Source organism: Mesocricetus auratus, unplaced genomic scaffold, assembly GCF_017639785.1.
Source record: "Mesocricetus auratus isolate SY011 unplaced genomic scaffold, BCM_Maur_2.0 Super-Scaffold_100028, whole genome shotgun sequence".
In the NCBI taxonomy this organism is placed as follows: Eukaryota; Metazoa; Chordata; class Mammalia; order Rodentia; family Cricetidae; genus Mesocricetus; species Mesocricetus auratus.
This window is the reverse complement of record NW_024429209.1, coordinates 19673958-19696546: the sequence shown is the minus strand read 5'-3', so window position 1 is coordinate 19696546 and position 22589 is coordinate 19673958. Positions and strand designations below refer to the sequence as shown.

Genomic DNA, 22589 nt, shown 5'->3' with positions numbered 1-22589 from the left:
GGACAAATGGCGGCCTCTGGAGAAATTCTACATGTATTGTCTCATGACCCGTCCATTCTACTGTGCCCAGCCTGGTCTACGGACCTTCTCAGAGAAGAGAGAGCCTTCCAGGAGGAGCAAATAGAAGTCCAAAGGTCCTGGGGTGGGAGCATGCTATGTGGGTTTGAGAGAAGAAAGAGGACCTGTGTGAGAAGGTTGTGTGTGGCGGGGTGGGCGTGGGGTTACCTGTGATGGCAGTTACGGGTCAGGAGAGACCGGTCCTTTGGGCAGCAGTGGGGAAAATGTCCTAGGTGACTCCATGCCTGCCTCTCCTAGCAATGGCTGCAGGTCTCAAGAGAGCCCAGATCTCAGAGTAGAGTTTGCTTGGGGTGCACCACCCAGGAATGTGACTGTCATTGTCCCCAGGTATCTGGAAGTTGTCCCTCTTCACCACAAAGCCAGTGTGGGGAACAAGGAGCCCCCTCCAGTCACTGATCATTTAACTCTGTGCATATGCATGCACACACACACACATTCACTCATACACACACTCACACACATACACACATATATACATACACATACATACTCATACACACACACATACACTCATACACACACATACACACATATACACACGCACAACTCATATACACTCATACATTCACACTAATACACATACACTCACATGCACACTCTTTTTCTCACACACTCACACTCAAACTCACACACTTACACTCACATTCACACCATTCTCACACTCTCACACACATATACACTCACACACTCTCATGCACACTCACATACATTCACGCACACTCACACTCACATACACTCATACTCTTTTTCACACTCATTCACTCTCACATACACTCACACTCTCCCCCACTCATTCACTCTCACACACTCTTTTTCACACACACTCACATTCAAACTCACACACTTACACTCATACCCACACACTCACACATTCACACACATACACTCACACACTCATGCACATGCACACACACACACACACACACACACACCTATGTCCTGCTCTACCATATCTCAAGTCATCCCAGGAAAGCCCAGGCTGCCCTGTGCTCCTTCATTACAACAAATGAACATTCTTCGGCGCAGACAACCTGCCTGGCCCTGTTTGATGCCAGAGAGCAAGGTTCAGAGTCAGGGTCACATTTGTGTGACCTCCATCACAGAAGGGACACCACAGCACCCCAGGAGGCAAGGCCTACCCCCTCATCGCCAGTCTTGCCGATACAAGTCCTGCAAAAGCAAGTGGGCAGGCGCACGGTCCTCTCTGGGAGTTGTGGGTGGGAAAACAAACCAAGCTCCCAAGCCCTGTGTGGAGCCGTCGAGGCCAGACTGGACAGATGGGGCAGAAGCATGTGTGAGCGGGCCAGCATGTGTGAGCAGGCAAGCATGTGTGAGCGGGCCAGCATGGCGGTGCCCAGCGAGGAGATGCCTTCCTGGAAAACTAGCAGGAACAGACCACAACTCAAGCCAAACCCTACCTGCCACCTACCTGTGACCAGCCCATGCACTAAGACTTCAGTGCACAGTTCCGAACGGCTGGGAGCCACTCTAGGAACCTTCAACACCCAGCTGTGTAGAGATCATTTGGAGTTCAAATTTCCCAGGCTGGACATCAAGCTTGGTGACACACTACCCACTTAGTATTTTGCATTGTGGCTGGGGCCAGGCTCTGCCATCAGAGAGCTGGGGCTGGGGCCAGGCTGTTCGCACACAGAGCCCACGGCACAGCCCTACCTCTCTGGGCTCCTCCAGATGGCTCATCTCGCCCTCCCTGCCTAGTGAGTCTCCTGGAGACACGTGGGAAGGAGCAGAAGACTCGGGCTAACCCCCTGCTGCCTCCCAGGACTTTGTAAAGCCAGTCCCCAGGTAGCCCCGGGAGGTGGGGGGGAGTTGCAGTCCCATTTTCCTGATGCGGAGATTGTCTCCTAAAAGGTGAACCAATTTCCCTAAGGGGGTCAGGCAGGATTCTCACACAGACTCCTCTGGTTGCAGAGTCTCTAACTCTGCAGACGGCAAGCTGACCTTTGAACCCTGAAGTCTGAGAAGGAGCCACCACTCCCATGCAGGAAACCCTTGGCCAGGCTATGCCCAGAGATGACTCATTTTTGAACCACAAAAACAAACCCAGGGTCAGAAGCCTGTCTGGCCAGACAGCTCTCTCCCGAGGGTGGGGAGAGGCATGTCCAAGAACTGAAGCAGAGGGCCTAACCCATGACATCTGTGGCCCTGAGGTGCGGGACAGCAGATGTGCCAGAGGTTGCTGACGGGGTGTCTGGTCCACCCTAGCCAGCTTTACTCACACCAGCTTAGAGCCGGCAGCCTCCTGGGGGGCCACCGCCCAAACCCAAAGGGCTACCCTGGTCTCACCCCACTCCACCTCACAGCTTCTGTGTGGCCAGTAACCTCATGCCAAGTGGGTGAGGCCTCACGTATTTTACCAGCTACAACCCAGCCGCCTGGGCGAACCTGAGTCTCAGATAATCAACCAGTCACTTTTCAGAGAACCCAGGAGCTACGTGTGTCCCAGGCAAAACTCAGACATGGCGACATCAAAGGAATGTGTGGTGCTTACCTGAAGGTCAGAGCACACTCAGCCACCCTGCATGCGATCCTCACTCCCAGTCACGCTCCAGCCCCTACAACCTTTCCTTATCTTCTAGAACTTTCCGTGCCCCTTCCACTGCAGAGCCGTGTGTAGGCTTCAGGCCTCCTCCAGTTCCTTCCTTCCCATCTGGCCAGATGTCACCACTATTCCTCACCTCCCAGGCATATGGCACTCATGTCTAACCACACACATATGCACACATGCACACATGTGCACACACACATATGCACATACACACACATACGGACACATGCAGACACACACATGCACACATATGCACATGCACACACATACACATGCACACACACATACAGATACATACAGGCACAAACATATGTACACATGCACACACATGCACACATATGCACATACAGACACACACAAGCACACATATGCACATGCACACATACACATGCACGCACACATACAGATACATGCAGACACACACATATGCACACATGCAAGCACATGCACACATATGCACATGCACACATGCTCACACACACACACACACACCCCTCCACTTCTACCCTCAGGCGTGAGGTGACTAGACTCATGTCCAGATCGCAAACCATAGTTCTACTCTCTGTTTTCGTCCCCCCCACACAAGGTCTCAGGCAGTGTAGACTCGTCTAGAATTCCTGGTCCACCTGCCTCCACCTCCCAAGTGGTGGGGTCACAGCCTGCCTGCACCCCACGTCTACTGTCTGTTTACCTTTGAGTGAAGTCTGAATGCCCCACATTGGCTTTGAACTGCCCACAGCTATCGCGGAGGTTAATCTTGAACTTCTGATTCCCTGTGTGCTGGGATAAGAGACAAGGGCTACCCTTTCGGATTTATATGTCCACTCTCTAAGGGCAGGACCCACTCTGTCCTGTTTGCGTCTGTGTCACCTGCCCCCTGACACACTGCCAATCTCAGTAACATGTCCACCATGCAGGACAACCCGGTCCAAAACTCCACTGGGCAGGCTCCGCCAGGCTCCGCCTGCACAGGGACATCCCCACCTTCTCACTTAGATTAACAATTATGGGGTAATTACTTAAGTCAGAGCTAGCCAGTAAGAAACAAGCAAGGCCAACAGCTTCATAATGAATATAGCCTCCTGTGTGTTTATTTGGGACTGATGCGGCTCTGGAATCAGGCTGGCGGGAAAGCTTCTATCAAGGAAAATGCTTCTCTTTACAGAGGCCTGGGGAAGAGGCCGCTTTGCAGATCTGGTCCGGGGAAATTACGTGTGGAAATTCTGCATAAACAATACTTGGCCCTGAAAGATGTTGTCTTTTTAAACTTGTTTTTTTATTAGAAAATGTTAATTACACACAATGGGGTTCGTTATGACACTTTCATACACATATATAATACATTTCAATTATATTCACCCTTTTAACCCTCTCTAATCCCCCAGACTCTTGCTAATTACCTTCCTCCTCCCAACCAGTCGTCCTACTTTTGTGGTTAGTGTGTGCATGTGTGCACATGTGTTTGCACGCTCATGCAAGCACACGCCTGCAGAGAGCAGAGGGCAGAGCATCCCTGGAGCTGGCATGCTGGGTGCTTTGGACCACCCCCTGGGGCGGGTGGGGGACTGGGAACTGAACTTGGGTCCTCTGGAAGGGCAGCCCACACTCATCTCCCTTCCCTCATGCAGCTCTAGAATTCCCTCCACCCCTTCTGTGCACCGTGTTCTCTGAGCCCCGGAGGGAGCAACAGAGAGATCCCATTTGTCAGAATGTCAGTTTTCACGGTCTCATTTTTCCTGGCAGGAGAAAAGGTCTCTTTCTCAGAGCTGCCCATTTGGGGGAACTAACACGACAGGAAAAAACTAGACAGCGCTGGCTTTGGGCTTCCAGACCGACACTGTGCAAACAAACACCTTGCTTCCTCCTCCATGGAGACCACACCCCTGGCACCGGTCCCACAGCTGAGGAAATGGGCTAGCCTGGCCTCACCTACCCAAGGCCTGGTGGTTAGAAACAGACAGAACCAGGTTGACCTCATTCTCTCTCCCAATAAGTCAGAAGGCAGAGGACACTCAAAGGACACCAAAACTCAAGTAGAGGCTCCCTGCTGGCCACCGATGGCATTTGATGCAACGCTCCTCTGTAGAAGATGTGAGATGCTTGTAGCAACCACGTGATGATGTGATGGTGATGTCGTCCGTGACCTGTGACGAGGTGACTGGGAAGACCACGAAGGTGTTCCAGAATGACAGTGGGGCCACCTTCAGGAGCACTAAACTTTGGAGCCTCTGGTCTAGAGCTATGTGCAACTGGCAAGGAGTTGAGCTTGAGGCTGCAGACCCCAGAGAGATGGGATACTCACAGGTCGGCTGTGAATTATCACACTCACGTGCATAGGTTTGAACACTTGGTCCCCGGCTGGGAGGTGAGGAAGGCTGTAGGAGGTGAGGACAGACTGAATCGCTGACACAAGTCCTATCTTAGAAAACTAGATGAGAAGAGGAGCCAGGGCTGGTGGCTTATTGAGTGGGGTGCTGGCTAAACAGTCGTGAGGACCTAGGTTTGGTCTCCAGAACTAATGTGAAAGGCCACGCATGACAGTGCACACCCTTAATCCCAACACGTGGACAGCAGAAGCAAGTGAACTCTGAGTTCCAGGTCTACACAGCAGGTTCTAGACCAGTTATGGATACATGGTGAGACCCTGTTAGAAGGAGGGAGGAGAAGGGAGGGAGGGAGGGAGAGAGGAGACACATAATTGAATTTATGGTAAGTATAAGAAGGAAAAAAAGAAAGATAATAAAATCCAACGCTATGGTTTTGAAAAGATAAGTAAAAAGCAGGGCCTGATCATATATATATTTATGCCCCACAAGCATTCAGGTTGAAAAGACACTGTGGAAAACCCCCATCCACAGATTGACCAACAGAGATGGATAGACAAGATCCTCTTACAAAGCATCTCACCAAAGCTGACACTAGAAGAAATAGAAAATCTGAAGACACTAGTGCTTCTCTATGAAGGAAATGGGGTTCGTTGTCAAAAAGTACTCCACAGAACTGCTTGCAAAGGAAAATTCAGTTTATCCAAGGGAGTCTCACTGGGTACACATACCACAGTAAAGGCAGGCACCATGCTCGGCTGTAGATGGCCAACACAAAACAGATCCAATGGTGTTTATTACTTGAGATTTGTTTTTTTCTCATATTGTTTTTAGAGGGCATGTTTTTTGCCCTTGTATTTTTTGTGTGTGTGTGCGCTATGGTTTCAAGCTTGTGTGTGTATATGTGTATAGTGTGTGTGCGTGCGTGGGTGTGTGCATGTGCGCTTCTCATGCTCTTTAATTTGGCCTTTTGTTGTTGTTCGTTAAGTTTGTCCATTTTTTTAAATCCTTGTTTGTTTGCCTTCTCTTATTTGCCTGTTTGTTTACTCTCAGAGAGAGCAGGCATGAAGTGGGAAGAGGGGGGAGGTACGTATGATCTGGGAGGAGAGGAGGGAGGTGTAACGTGTAGTCTTGCCGCCAGCAAGGTGATCAGAATATATTGTATAGAAATAACTTCACATTCAATTCGAAACAAAAACAAACAAACTTGCCCCACAGAGACCTCCCAACCAAGAAACCAAATATATCTGAGGCTACGGAGCAGAGTCAGCTCCTCAGCAAGCATGAAGCGGCCTTCTAGGGACAGTGCTTATGAGTGTTGCAGGAGTCAAACACTTACTGTTTCTTGTCCCTACTCATCACAGAGCTTCCATCCCCAGATACTCCAGAAGCCTCCATCCCTCTAACTACCCCAGAAGCACACTACAGAAGTCAGAGGGCAACTTGGCAATCCTCTCCTCCTACATGTGGGACGCTCGGGTTGAACTCAGGTCATCGGGCTGGGCAGCAAGCGCACTGAGTTTCTGGGTGATCTTGCCTCCCCCTTCCATCTTTTTATCTGGCAGCGTGAGGGACTGAACCCAACCACAGCCTCGTGAATGCTCTGTCTGCCACTGGTCTCCCAGTAAGCCACTCAGGTGTGCCTTGCACAGGCTGACCTTGAACTTGAAATCCTCCTGCCTCGCTCTCTCAAGGGCCTAGGGAATGCAGGCCTACACCACCAGGCCCACTCAGCGTGAGTCATTTCTCACCACACTCCCTTGGGCTCCTCAGAGGGCAGAAACCTCTGGAATCCAGTACAGACAAAAATGCTGACTAGACCCCTGCTGCCTGCTAGTCCTAGTGTTGCTACAGTCCAGTATGAGGTGAAGAAGGCGAGCTCCTCTCAGCTTGTGAGCCACTGACCAACTGACAGGGACCCTCAGCCACCCGTCATGCGTACTCCATCCTTTCCGTCCATCCTCCATGTAGACAGATGTTTATGTCCTGCCCGGTCCTGCAGCCGTTCAGTCCCAAATGAACACACAGAGGCTTATAGAAATTATAAACTGTTTGGCCAATGGCTCGGGCTTATCACTAACAAGCTCTTACAGCTTAAGTCAACCCATAATTCTTACCTGTTTAGCCACGTGTCTTGGTACCTTTTTTCAGTAAGGCATCCTCATCTTGCTTCCTCTGCGTCTGGCTGGTGACTCTTTCTCAGAATTCTCCTAATCTGGGGGCCCCACCTATACTGCCTGCCTGGCTGTTGGCGCATCAGCATTTTATTAAAACCACTACCAGTGACAAATCTTTGCAGTGAGCAAGAGCGCTGTCCCACATCACATCAGCCTAGGCTGCAGCTCTGGCTGAGGGAGAAGCAGGGCCATGGTGACCAACAGTGCCGTGCCTGGAATGTAAAGCGTCCCCCATAGGCTCATGAGTCTGAACACGTGGTTCCCAGCTGGTGGCACCGTCTGCAGAGCTTACGGACTCTTTGGAAAGCCCACACACACACACTACTGGCCTAGTTCTGTTTGATTTCTCGTCTGCCAAGACATGAGGAAACCCCAGTGATACTCTTACCTTCCTTGCCGTGGGGGAACTCTCCCACAAACCATGAGCCCTCCCCTCAGCTGCTTCTTGTTAGAAATTTCGTCACAGCAACAGGAATGTGACAAGTGTCCACTTGCTCACTGCTGCCCCCACATGGAAGGGGTCACGCGCACTCATGCCCCTCCCAACCCTCGGAGGAACTCCAGCAGACCAGAACAACCCCAAATCTATCCTGAGTCTAGAAGTGCAAGTCTTCTAGAAGGTTCTCCCTTAAGTGGAAACCTTTCCTGTGAGGGAGTTGGTGTTGGAGAAAGAGCCTGTTTGGCATCACGCTGACCACACAGGTGCAACAGTGGCCTTGTCTGTGCTTCCCAGTGTCTTCAGTGGTTTCTCAAGTGACAACAGTGTCTCTCCAGGGCCGTGTGGGTCAGAGAGGAAGCACACACAAACACCCATGCTTATGCAGATGTCTATAGACTCTCCCAAATGTCACCTCCTGGGAGAGAAGCCACCAGGGATGATTCTGGGGGTCATCAGCAAGGGTGACCTTTGTCACACAGCTTCTCAGCACAGAGAGCGCTCCCCTCCGGCTGTGGAGCCGGTCCTCAGGAGGACAGCCTGGACTCCTGGCTTGCTTTCAACAAATGTGATGCATGGAAATGACAGGGCGTTGCAGGCACCTTACCCTTCTGGAAATTCTCTTCATACCACTGGGCTGGAGAGAGACAGGTCATGCCGTGAGGTTGGTACCACTGGCCCTGGAGGAAGACAGGTCATACCGTTTGGATGCCAAGTGCTGATGACAGTGTGGAGGGGTAAAATGTACGGTACATGCTGGGGGTAAGATCTGGGCTTATGCTGGGGAGTGCTCACTAAGCAGAATGCTGACCCAGTCTGTGGTTCCCATACCTCCTGCCCCAGAGAAAGACTCACGGATGCCCCCGAGCGACAAGACTCCTGGAAACACGACTGGCCGTTGTTTTTTAATTGCTGTGAAGAGACACCATGATCTGAGATGTCCCTCAAATGCTCACTGGTGGCCAGGTGGCAGGGTGGAGAATATGATTGGATCAGAAGCATTTTAGTTTGTCCATGGTTTAATTGATGGCATTGTGGGGAGATGGTGGAGTCTTGTAGAAGGAAAGGGGTCCCTGGAGCTGGGTCTTTGCAGGGTTCCTACCCCCAGCCTCTCCCTGGCTCTCTCTGTTTCTTGGCTGCCTGAGGTGAGCAGGCATACCTCATAACACCCTCCAGTCAAGATGTGTTTAACCCCAGCCCAGAGTCAGCCACAGGAAGAAACTTCTGGAGCCTCAAGACAAAACAAGTCCTTTTCCCTTAAGCTGTTTCCCTTAAGATGCTCTGTCATGGTTGGGTAGAGTCTAAGCAGCTTTTTCTGCCACACTGAAAGTTGCAGCTTGAGTGGGGTGATGGTTGTTGTGGCTCACCAGCTCATGGGAGGAAAGGCATAGGCGTGGAGAGACTCCGTCCCAGGCGTCGGATGGCACAGTCACCTCTTGCTGAATCAGAACTCAGAGGACGGGAGCCAGAACCAGAAATCAACATGGCCTTTGAGGTCTGTCTCTAGTGAACCCCTCTTTCTTCAGGTAGGCCACAGACAAAGCTTGCTCAGTCTTCCAGGGGAAAAATGGTGTCACTAGCTGGATGCCAAGTGTTCAAACACTCGGAGCCTAGCCAGGCAGCAATGGCTCACGCCTTTAATCCCAGCACTCGGGAGGCAGAGGGAGGCGGATCTCTGTGAGTTCGAGACCAGCCTGGTCTACAGAGCTAGTTCCAGGACAGCCTCCAAAGCCACAGAGAAACCCTGTCTCGAAAAACCAAAAAAAAAAAAAAAAAAAAAAAAAAAAAAAGAAAGAAAGACACACAGTCTCAAAACACAAAACACTGAAAGCTGTGGGTGGCACTTCAGATCCAAGCCACAGCCTGGACACGAATGAGAAGATACTCAGCCATGTAATCAGTAGAGAAACACCCCCAGGCTGGCTAGGTAGGGGTGTGTGTGTGTGTGTGTGTGTGTGTGTGTGTGTGTGTGTGTGTGTGTGATGTTTGTATGCACCCAGGTTCATATGTGTGGTCAGATGAACACATGCGTGAGGGTGTGCAGGTTTTAGGCCAGAGGTAGGCTCAGGTATTGCCCATCTTGGGGTTTTTAAAAATAATTTTTGAGATTACAATATAATTCCATCACTTCTTCCCTCTCCTCCCTCCAAAACTTCCCATGTGCCCCCCAGCTTGCTCTTGCTGTCTCTCAAATCCAAGGCATTTTTTACTTTAACTGATGTTACATGTGTGTGTGTGTTTGTGTGTTCTAAACACATAAATACTCTCTGTTCATTCTGTATGCTGCCTGTACGTATGTTTTCAGGGCTGACCATTTGGTATTGAATAACCAATTGGTATGTACTTCTTGGGGAAGACTATTTCTCCAACCCTCAACATTCCTTGGCTGCCTGTAGTTCTTTGTACAGGCTGTAGAGACTGAGGCCTCTAGGGCTTTCTCCAATCCACTTTAACATGCCTACTGGTGTTTCCCTTGTTCAGGTTGTGTTTAGACAGCCATGTTGGTGTGTGGCTTCTGCCTGTCCTGGAGACAGGATCTCACAGCTCACTCCCCGTTCCCCTGGCTCTCACAATCTTTCTGCCCTCTTTTCTGCAAACATTCCAGAGCTTCAGGTGTGGGAGTTGTGTTGTAAATGTACCAGTGGGGACCGGCCTCCACAACTCTGCATTCTGATGGGTGGTGGGTTTCCGCAATGGTGTCTTTATGTTGCAAAGAGAGGATTCTCCCGGAGGGGTGAGAACTATGCTTACATGTGGATTGCGTAAAGATCACCTTGCTTTTTGAGACAGGTCTTTTACCGGCCTGGAGCTTACCAAGGAGGGTAGGTTAGCTACCAGAAAGGCCTCAGGGTCCACTGCCTTGGCTTCCTGAGTGCTGGGATCAGGTGTGTGCCAGCAGGCCCAGCCTAGAATTATTTTTTAATGGGCAGTGAAGGCCAGTGAGGACGGGAAGATGTTAGTTCTCTGTACCACCCAGGGGAGCATGTAAACTAAAACAGTCCAGCCATGGTGGAAGCAGCCGGTGGGTCCTGGAAAGGCAGCCGTGGAATGCGATGGTTGGTGGCTCTAAGTGGAAGCCTCGGTGTCACAGAATCGTGAGCGTTAGTGGGTTCATTTATACCTCGCTCATTTCACTCTAATGTTTAAAATTTCCTAAGACTGAATCCCTGTCCTGAGAAATCAGAGGGAGGCTATCAACTGGGTGGGAACGGACACCCAGTTTAGGCTCATCTCTAAAGTACAGCAACCAGCCTGTGGGGCTGCTGGGAGGGGAAGGGCGGGCCCTTGAGGTAGGACCTAGCAGGAAGTGAGGCCACTCTGGGATAAACCCTTTGGGGCGTGGGCTCACACTGGCTCTCCTCACTGTGACACACTGACACCGCAGGGACGAAACAACAGAGTTGGGGGGCCAGAGACCGAAGTCTCTGAAACTGCGGACCACGTGCTCACTTCCTGCTTCTGAAGCGTTCCTCTCACCCGGTTTCCCCAGCAACACAAAGCTGACCCGCACACCAGTTCCTTCTGGTTTATTGCTGGGTATGAATGCCCAACTTGGATTTCGTTTTGGAGCCGTTCTGAGTCACATGGACTGGGTCTGGGTGTCCAAGAGCCTGCCCAGGAACAGCTCCGTATCCTGTTTCTTTTGGCACAGTGACCCCCGAGTGCCAGAGTATCCAGGCAGAAGCCCCGTGACCACTGAAAACTCACAATGCCGGGGGCTGGCCTCACTCTGCCAGGCCTGTCACCTGCTCAGACCAGGGTCCCTGCCTGCCATCTCCTCTTTTGTCTGTGGTGGGTATCTGTGTCTTTTAGTGTCACAACCACTTTAGATTAAGTGGCAATTCTCATTTTGTGCCGCTGAAGCCCTCTGTGTGAACTTGAAGAGGGATACTATTATTTTATACAAAGGACAAGAGAAGCACAGAGAAGTTAATCACTGCCTAAGGTCACACAGCTGGAATGACTAGAGCTGAACTTCTAAACCTGCCGGTCTGGCTCTGCTTTCTCACTTGCTGCCTTTCTCTCTAGGCGATCCCTCACCCTCAGACCCCTAGGCCCTCAGACCTCCCCTTCATCTCGCTCCCTGCCCCCTCCTTCCCTCTTCTTGGCGCTCCCAGCCTTTCCTCCAGAGAGCTCTCAGGCTGGCCTTGAGGAAGGTCAGCTTTCTTGGGCAGACAAAGCTTATTTCTCTGGCTCTGGTTCCTGGAGGCAGCCCTGCTCCCAGAGCCTTTAAAATTTATTTATCTAATTAAAAAATCTCTCAGCAGCCAACATGCTTGGAGAGTTCATATTTAACCAATAAGCCATCAAGCGGGCTGCTGAGTCCAGGAGCACCCCGCCTGGGCCTTGAGGGGCGGGGCGACCAGAGCAAGCATCTAGTGTCCACCGGTCCACCCGCAGAGCAGCTCTAGAGTGGGCACCCTAGGCGGGCGGGCAGCGGCAGCCTCCGCAGCCAGCTGCGTTTCCGGCCAATGAACCTGCCGCTCAAAGCCTCTTTTTTAATTAACTCTATCTCAGGCGGCCGGAGCACGTGGGCAAACTTCTGTCTACTTCGCTGCGAAGCCCAAGCACACCCCCATTGCCTGTCTAAGAATAGAATCAGGGGCTGCGGGGAGGGAGGAGGCTGGAATCTAAAAATGAATTTGAAACCGAGAGCAAAACAGCCCAGCCCAGGAGAAGGGAGAATAAGCAGCATGCGAAACTGTACAAGACGGGGAGAGAGAGAGAGAGAGAGAGAGAGAGAGAGAGAGAGAGAGAGAGAGAGAGAGAGAGAGAGAGAGAGAGAGAGAGAGAGAGAGAGAGAGAGAGAGAGAGAGAGAGGGAGGAGAGAGAGGAGAGAGGAGGGGGAGAAGAGAGGGAGAGATAGAGAATAAGAGAGGAGACAGAGGGAGACAGGAGAGATGAGGGGGGAGGGGGAAAAGAGAGGGAGGGAGGGAGAGACAGACAGACAGACAGACAGAGAGAGGGAGAGAGAGAGAGAGAGAGAGAGAGAGAGAGAGAGAGAGAGAGAGAGAGAGAGAGAGAGAGAGAGAGAGAGAGAGCCTGGCTGGCGGGGGCTGTCTGCTGCCATCCTGGTGGGACTGGCAATCAGTCCTGGCAGCCTGCCCAAGTGTCTGGCAGGGAAGGGGGTGGCGGGTGGCACTGATCATGCCAGGAGCAGCAGCTGGGGATCCCGGGGGGGAGTCGGGGCTGTCTTTTAGGCTGATTGGCTTCCCCAGACAGCAGAGGTGAGTCATGGACTTGTGGGCTGGGCTCAGGGGTGCCCCACAGTCCCAGATGTGGCTCCAAGTTTCAAGGACTCAGAAGCCTAAATGCTTCTAAACATGGGTTGACGCTAGGGCTCCAGGAGATCCTGTCACCACCAGGAAGACAAGGGGGAAGGATGGACCAGCCCTGCTCAGGGAGCAATGGCACAGCACTCTTAGCTGCTGATGACATTTCAGGGACTGAGGGTGTAAAACGCCTGTCCAGCATGCAGGAAGCCCCGGGTCCATCCTCTGCACCACACGGAACAGGTGCAGGAGGCAGGTGGGTCATCCCAGCACATTGCAGGCAGAGGCAAGAGATGGGAGGTTTTAGGTCGCACTCAGCTATGTAGCTGAGTTCAAGGCTAGCCTAGGCTACATACAGCCAACTTGGAGGCCAGCTTAGACTATATGAGAACCTGTCTCAAATAAGATAAAATAAAATAAAAATAGTGAAAAGCCGTCTCACGAGGAGCTGGGAGAGGTGGCACAAGCCTGTACCCCAGCACGCCAGAGACTGAGGCAGGGGGATGAGAATTTCAAGGTCACTTTCTGCTGCTTAACAAGTTTGAGGCCAGTCTGGACTACAAGAAGTCCTGTTTCAACCAAATATGCATGCATGCATGCATGCATACATACATACATACATATACATACACACACACACACACACATACAATAATATGTCAAAGACAATACTAATCTTGAGGCTACTCTGGTCTGCTCTGCCAGGCACTGCTGTCAGTACTGTCCTTCGAATAATTTATCTCAGCCTCACAGTGTGTTGCTGCGTTATCACCACCATTCTGCTGGTGGGGAAACTGAGGCCTAAGGTTTGGGGCAGGCTCAAGTTCACACTGGAAATAGGGCACACCAGGGTCTGGACCACTGGCAGGCTGGCCCAAATGCCTGTGATGTCTAATCCTGGTTGTCAACTTGGCCACATGTGTAATCAACTAAAACCCAAGCAGCTAGGCTTGCCTGTGAGGGTTATTCTGGTGGGGTTATTGTTGTTTGATGCTGTAACAATAAACGGCACACTTACTGAAAATAAAACTAAGTATTTATTGTAGAAATTACTCACAAGATACCAAGCAAGTAACCCAGATGAGCCCAGTAGTTTTCCCGCTGCCGAAGTGGAAGCCGAAATCAGGGAAAAGAGACCGAGACTTCCTGTGTGCTGTCTTTTATGCCTTCCCCCGTAACGCCCCCTAGCCATGCCCAAAAGTGGGCCTGGCTAGTGATGTAGTTCACCACCTGCGTACGTATACGTCTTTAGTCATGCCTAAAGTGGGTGTGGCCAACTGCTCTTTTATTACCTCATCTGTATGCGCCTCTAGTAAGTCACATGGTTAATGGCAGCATACAGGCTTCCTCCTACAGTTGTTGTTGTTTTGGGTTTTGCTTTGTTGTTGTTTGGTTTGGATCTTTTTTTTTTCCAAGACAGGGTTTCTCTGTATAACCTGGCTGTCCTGGAACTTGCTCTGTAGACCAGGCTGGCCTCAAAATCACAGAGATCCCCCTGCCTCTGCCTCCCGTGGGTCACCACCTCACAGCCTCCCTTCCTTCCTGCCTTCCTGCCTTCTTGCCTTCCTTCCTTCCTTCCTTCCTTCCTTCCTTCCTTCCTTCCTTCTTTCCTTCCTTCCTTCCTTCTTTTCTCCTTCCTTCCTTCCTTCCTCCTTCCTCCTTCCTTCCTCCTTCCTACCTTCCTTCCCTCCTCCTTCCTGCCTTCCTTCCTTCCTCCTTCCTCCTTCCTTCCTTTCTTTCTTTCTGAAACTCGCTCTGCAGACTAGGCTGGCCTCGAACTCACCAAGCTCTGCCTGCCTCTTCCCATCCCAAATCTGGGGCACACTGTCTGGTGGCAGCCCACAGAAGAGGACGCGGGAGACGGAGACTCCTGAGCGGTTCTTCGATCCTGTTGCTGTCACCAGTACTGAATCCAATGTCTTCAGGATCCCAGCGGAAGTCCAGCAGCTCTCCAGGAATCCTCCCAGACTCAAGCACCATGTGGGGACTGCTGGGACAACCAACAGGGGCAGTGGGTGGGGGGAGGAGGGGGGAGCGACTATAGGATTCTCCATGTTTCTGTTGGGAGACAGCCCTTGTTGAACTAACTACACCACCTCACCCCAGACAATAAATTGTGTGTGTGTGTGTGTGTGTGTGTGTGTGTGTGTGTGTGTGTGTGTGTGTGTGTGTTCATTCTATCACTTCTGCTCCTTTAGAGAAGCCTGACTAATACAAAGCTTCACTCCTTGGTGTCCTTGCCTGCACACTGGACAGGCTAGTGGGATGCTCAGGTGTGACACTAAACCACTGTCAGCTACGCAGACAAAGCTTCCTCCTCTCACTCTCCCCCAACTGCCCAGAGACCATCTCTGCATATGACCTGTGTCACCACTCAGAGTGAGTCCTCCAGGGGCCTCGAGTCCAGCGCTAGCCCCTCTGGGCAGCACTGCCCTTGCGCTGTTCTCTGTCTTTTCGTTTCCAGTATGCAGCTTTTCCTCCAAAGTAGTGATGCAGACTCCATGTTTTTACACCACCAAGTTCAAAGAAACGGCTGTGGATACAGCCACATCGTGCCCAGGATTTGCTTTGGAGTAACCTGGAATGGGTGCGGAGGAAGTGAGGCCAACCACAGGAAGAAAGGCTGAGAAGTTGACCATTCATGAAATAAGCAGAGGTCTAATTTCCATGCGACTTGTTCTGCATTGCTGTAAGGGGTACGTGTGCGTCACATGCTCTATACTTTGTGTTATATGACACACGCTACTCTTTGTGTGTTTGCTGTGTTTTGTAATAACCCCGAGGGTGTTGGGAGTGGACCCCAGAGCCTCGCCTATGTCAGGTAAGCAAGCACTCTCTATCACTGGTTTCACCCCAACACTCTAAAACCTTTTCTAGGGTGATGCAAAAAAGTTTAAAACTTGTTCCAAAGCAGAGGTTGGTGAGAAGTCCTACAGGCACAGTGGCTGTGAGGGCTTGTGTAAAATGCAAGTGACAGCTTGGGATGTGGACCAGGCTGTCAGGGCCATCATAGGTTGGAACCCTTCCTGGGGGCGGAGACAGTGGCTGGCTTGTCCCTCCTTAGAGCACTGCCAGGGCCTGGTCTCTCTGCTGTCATCCCATCGGGACCTCAAGGACAGGGCAAAAAGTGAACCCTGGCCTTTCTTCTTCTTTCAGTGACATCCAAGAGTGGTCCTGCCAAAACGTCCCCACCTACAATTCCAAACACATAAGGAACAAACAGGTCCGGAGCGTGGGTCCCTCACAGGCCAGCCTGCTCTGTGACGAGGACTCAGGCCTCCTTGTCAGCCCAGAGCCCAGTGCCCAGGAGGGTGACCCTCACTCAGAGAACCTCGACTGAGTGACCTGAATGCATTGGCTGGACTTCCAGCAGCACCAGAGTCACAGGCACCCACAGCCATGTCCGGATTTGTATGTGAATGCTGGGGACTTGAACTCTTAGCCTCTGAACCATCTTCTCAGCCCCTGTAAACTATTTATTCACACAGTCTTATGCCTGCAAGTTGAAATAAAAATGTTTTGGATATATTAAGTTAAATATAACCCTTGTTGCTGTTGTTGTCTTAGTAAAGACAAGGTCCCAGTAAATAACACAGACTCCCTCAAAATTGGTAACTTCCTACCTCAGTCTCCCTAGTACTGGGAGGAAATCCTGGAGATGGAAAAAAAGTAGGTGAGCAGGAACTACTGATGCAAGTATAACCAACAGGAGATGGGAGAGAGAATCTCAGGAGTAGAAGATACAATAGAAGAAATTGATATAGTGGTCAGGGAAAATGTTAAATCTACAAAATTCCTGACTCAAAATACCCAGGAAATCTGGGACCCTATGAAAAGACCAAGTCTAAGAATAATAGGAAGACAGAGAATAATAGAAGACAGAGAAGAAGCCCAGTGCAAAAGCCCAGAAAGTATCTTCAACAAATCATAGAAGAAAATTTTCCTAACCTAAAGAAGGACATGCCTATGAAAGTATAAGGAGCTTATAGAATACCTAATAGGTTGGACCAGAAAAAAAGTCCCTGCACCACATAATAATCAAAACATTAAACACACAGAACAGAGAAAGAATAAAAAAAAAAGCTGTAAAGGAAAAAGGCCAAGTAATACGTGAAGGCAGACCAATTAGAATTACACCTGACTTCTCAACAGAGATTCAAAAAGCCAGAAGGCCTGGACAGATGACTTGCAGACTGGAAGAGACCATAGATGCCATTCCAGAACACTATACCCAAGACAGGTGGTAGTGGCTCACGACTTTAATCCCAGCACTGCAGAATACTAAAACTTTCAATCACCATAGATGGAGAAAATAAGATATTCTATGACAAAGTCAAATTTAAACAGTATCTTTCCATAAGTCCAGTCCTACAAAAGGAACTAAAAGGAGAACTCCAACCTAAGAAAGTTAACTTCACCCATGAAAACACAGGCAATAAGTATTCTCACACCAGCAAAATCAAAAGAAGTGACACACACACAGTAACAACAACAACAACACTAACGACAACAAAATAACAGGAATTAACAATCACTGGTCATTCATATCAATGAACCCAGTTCCCCAATTAAAAAACACAGACTAACAGAATGGATGTGAAAGTGGGATCCACCCTTCTGTTGCACACAAGAAACACACCTCAACATCAAAGGTAGAAACTGCATCAGAGTGAAGAGTCAAAGGTTTTCCAAGCAAATGGACCCAAAAAGCAAGCTGGTGTAGCAATTTTAATATATAACAAAACAGACTTCCCAGCAAAATTAATCAAAAGAGATAGGGAAGGATACTTCATATTCATCAAAGGAAAAATCCACCAAGATGATGTCTCAGTTCTCAATTTCTATGTCCCAAAACAATTGTACCCATATTTATAAATGAAACACTACTAAAGCTTAAATAAACCCTCACACATTGATAGTAGGAGGCTTTGATACCTCTCACCAATGGGCAGACCATCCAGACAAAAACTAAACTGAGAAACACGGGAATTAACAGACACTGTGAACCAAATGGATCTAACAGGTATCTACAGAACATTTCGTCCAAACACAAAAGAATACATTTTCTTCTCAAAACCTCATAGAACTTTCTAGACTGCCCACATACTCAGTCACAAAGCAAGCCTCAACAGATGCAAGAAAATGAAATAACTCCCTGCCTCCTATAAGACCACTACAGATTAAAGCTGAATTTCAATAATAACAGAAACAATGAAAAAAACCTACAAGCTTATGGAAACTGAACAACTCTATACTGAAAGATTACTGTGTCGAAGAAACAAAGGAAGAAATTAAAGACTTCCTAAAAGTCAACGAAAATGAATGTGCAATGCACCCAACCCTATGGGACACACCACATAAGTGCTAACGGGAGAGATCGCAGTACCGAGAGCCTTCAGAGAGAGTCTGGAAAGCTCTCATTCCAGCAGTTTAACAGCACACCTGACAGCTCTAGAGCAAAAAGAAACAAATGCACCCTTCACAGTAGCCACAAATAATATCAACATCTTGGTGTAACTCTACCCAAGCAAGTGAAAGACCTGTGTGACAAGAACTTCAAGTCTTTGAAGGAAGAAATTGGAGAAAATGTCAGGAGATGGAGAGATCTCCCATGCTCACGGATCGGTAGGATAAACATAGTAAAAATGGCCGTCCTACCAAAACCAATCTACAGATCCAATGCAACCTCCATCAAAATCCCAGCACAATTCTTTACAGACCTTGAAAGAACAATACTCAACTTCATATGAAAAAAAAACAGGATAGCTATAACAAACCTGTACAATAAAAGAACTTCGAGAATTATCACCATTGCTGACTTCAAGCTCTGCTGCAGAGCTATAGTAATGAAAACAGCATGGTATCGGCACAAAAACAGACAGGCAGATCAATGGAATTGAATCGAAGGCCCAGACATAAATCCACATGCCGATGGACATCTGATTTTTGACAAGTCAAAATTATGCCATGGAAAAAAAGAAAGCATCTTCAGCAGACAGTGATGGTGTAACTGGATGTCGAAGAATGCAAATAGGTTCATGTCTATCATCCTGCACAAAACTCAAGTCCAAGTGGATGAAAAACCTAAGCATAAATCCAGTTACACTGAACCTGATAGAAGAGAGAGTGGGAAAAGCCTCGAATGCATTAGCATAGGAGACAACTTCCTGGACAGATCACCAATGCTGCAGGCACTACAATTAACAATTAATAAATGGGACCTCATGAAACTGTAGCGTTTCTGTAAGGCAAAGGTCACTATCAATAGGACAAAAATGACAGCCTACAAAATGGGAAAAGATCTTCACCAACCCCACATCTGACAGAGGACTCATTTCTAAATTACATAAAGAATTCAAGAAACTAGACATCAAAAAATCCAAATAATACAATTTAAAAATGGGGTACAGATCTAAACAGAGTTCTCAACACGAGAATCTCAAATGGCTGAGAAACACCTGAAGAAATGTTTAATATCTTCAGCCATCCGGGAAATGCAAATCAAAATGACCCTGAGATTCTGTCTTACACCTGTCAGAATGGCTAAGATCAAAACCACAAGAGAGGATGTGGAGCAAAGGGAACACTTCTCCACTGCTGGCGTGAGCACAAACTCGTACAAGTGGCTTTGGAAATCAACATGGCGGTTTCTCAGAAAATTGGGAATTGTTCTACCTCAAGGCCCAGCTGTACCACTCTTGTTCATATACCCAAGGACGCACAGTCCTACCACAAGGACACTTGCTCAGCTGTGTTCATAGCAGCATTATTCATAATAGCCAGAACCTGTAAACAACCTAGATGTCCCTCAGCTGAAGAATGGGTAGAGAAAGAAAAATGTGCATTTACACAATGGAGTATTATCCAGCTGTTAAAAAACAATGACACCATGAAATTTACAGTCAAATGGGTGAAACTAGAAAAAAAAATCCTAAGTGAGGTAGCCCAAACCCAGGAAGACAAACATGGTATGTACTCAACTCATAAGTGGATATTATCTGTAAAGTAAAGGACAACCAGGCTACAATCCACAGCCCCAAAGAAGCTGGATAACAAGGACTCAAGGGGGCCAAATGAATCTCCCTGGGAAAGGGAAATAGAAGAGATCTTTGGGATAAACTTCGGGTGGGGGGTGGGGATGGGAACATGAGGGGTCAGGTGGGGTGGGGATGGGGACATGAGGGGTCAGGTGAGGTGGGGATGGGGAGAGTACTCAAAGAGATGACTGGAAAGGGGGCATTTCCGGGCGAGGTAGAAGCCTAGGAATCTACCAGGATGACCCCAGCTAGACACCTAGCAACAGCAGATATGCAGCCTGAACTGGCTATCTCCTGTGACCAGGCAAGACTTCCAGTGGAGGGATTGGGACTCCAACCCAGCCACATAACCTTCAACCTACAGTCTGTCCTGCCTATGGGACATACTGGGTAAGTGTAGTGCAGAGATTGTGGGGGTGGACCCAACCTGGTCCACCCAACCACTGGTCCAGGATGAGACCCCTGACACTCTCTACAGTGCCAGGACCCAGAGGTTGCATGGCCCAGAGACCTAGGCTAGAAACAAAACGGAATGGGGGAAAAAAGTCAATGTAATGACATTCTGTTATGCTCATAGATTGGTGCCTAGCCCTGTTGTCACTAGAGAGGCTTCACCCAGCAACTATTGGAAACAGATGCAGAGACCCACAGCCAAACGTTAGGTTGAGCTCCGGGAAACCTGAAGAAGAGGGGGGAGACAGGATTGTAGGAGTCAGCGGTGTTGAGGACACCACAAGAAAACCCTCAGAATCAATTGACCTGGACTCACAGGGGCTCACAGAGAATGAACCAACAACCAGGGAGCCTGCATGGGCCTGACCTAGGCCGTCTGCATACGTGTTACAGCTGTGTAGCTTGGTCCTCTTGTGGGGCTCCTAACAGTGGAGCAGGGACTGTCTCTGACTCTTTGGCTGGCTTTTGGGACCCTACTCCTCATACTGGGTAGCCTTGTGGATCCTTGGAAGGAAGGTACTTAGTCTTAACTGCAACTTAATACGCGGTGTTTTGGGAGACCTGCCCTTTTCTGAATAGACATGGAGGAGCGGATGGGGTGGGGGTGGGGGCGAGGCGGAGTTGTGGGGAGGGGCTGGCAGGAAAGGAGGGAGGGGAAGCTGTGGTCAGGGTGTAAATAAAATGTGTTGAAATACAATCACATCACTTCCTACTCCCCTTTCCTCCTTCCAACCCCTCCCTCTCAATAATTGCTGGCCTTTTCTCTTTGATTATTCCTGACACACACACACACACACACACACACACACACACACACACACACACACACACACACGGTTAAATATGTAAACACAACTTGATGTGTCAGTTTAGTGTGGTTTGTGTGTATGTGAACTCATGGCTGACCACTTGGTACTGGATAGGCAATTAGGGGTTCGAAGTTCTCATTAGTTGCCCACAGTCCTTGGTCTAGGGGGTGGGGCCTACTGGGACTCCCTCCTCCTATTGGCGTTGTGTGATACGGGTCTTGTTTGGCCCACCACGTCGTTGAGGTGTCTTGTGTGTCGCCTCCCGGTCATTTCTAGGAGACACAGTCTCACATCAGACCTCCTGGTCCTCTGGCTCTTAGAGTCTTTCTGCCCTGCCTTCTACAACAGCCTTAAGTATAGTTGTGCTGTAGACATATCCGTTGGGGCTGGTCACATAACAATCCATTGATCGATGCGTTTTGCCAGTTACAACTTCTGTGATGGTTTCTACTACAAAGAGAAATTTTATTTATTGATTTTTGTTTGTTTGTTTGTTTGTTTTTGACTTGGGGTGAGGCACACTTACCTGTGGGCACAGGAATAAGTTTTAGAGCACGGCTGGAAATAATGCTGGTTTATTAGCGTGTCCGCAGCAGTGTCTCCTCTGAGATCCAAGGCCTAGCTTTCCAGTACCATGCATGCTTTCCTTCCTCCGAAGCCTCCGTCTATGTTGGGCATTACTGGGTAGGACTGGAAGCTATAGGGCTATATGCGCTAGTCCTCGGGGAGGAGACTTTCCAGTCAGATCCAACTTGTGTCTTCCTCGGAGTCCTGGGTCTGAAATGCATGCTGTCTTCAGCAATAGGAACTTACCTCAGGGAGGCAACCAGGAGCAACAGCCACAGCCTACGTGTGATTTGGAGAGATTCTTGGACTACCCTGACCAACAAACCTCGAAAGGAGGTTCCTTGGGCTTGGTACTGTTTTTGTTTGTATGTTTGTTTTGGGGGTTTTATTTGTTTGGTTGTTTTTTTTTTCCTACTAAAGTGTAACTTTAAAAGGCATTATTAAAATGATTCCATGTGCATGACTTTTTTTTTTTTAACAAGGCCACTGGAAATGCTTAGGGCCATTTTACGGACAAGGACACTGAGGGCAGAGAGTGGGCCAGCATAGGAGGCAGTTCTGGGAACATGTGACCCATAGTCACACAGGGCCCAAGCTCAGAAATGCCCTCATTGTCACCTCCTCTAAAAGCTCAGTGACTTTCCAACAGGGGTCACCACAGTTGGACTTTGCAGAGCTCCTAGCCCGTATGGGGAGAGTCTAGCTGCTGGTTATGATCTGTCACAAGCTGGAACACAAAAAGCATCCTGCATCCTAGGAGGGGCCTGCAGGGCTGGAGCCCAGGCCCCGCCCAGGCCCCACAGCCTCCTGCTTGGAGACCAGGGTCCTCCCAGAAGTGGGCTTCCTGTAGGATGTGTGTGCACTTT

At 49.3% G+C, this 22589-nt stretch overlaps 1 long non-coding RNA gene across 1 annotated transcript; it reads left to right on the top strand.

The window, feature by feature from the left end:
• Positions 1–15077: 15077 nt before the first annotated feature.
• LOC121134595 lies at positions 15078–16395 on the top strand. The gene is made up of 2 exons (XR_005871699.1): positions 15078–15553; positions 16014–16395. It is a non-coding gene; the product is annotated as an uncharacterized LOC121134595 (long non-coding RNA).
• Positions 16396–22589: the final 6194 nt, after the last annotated feature.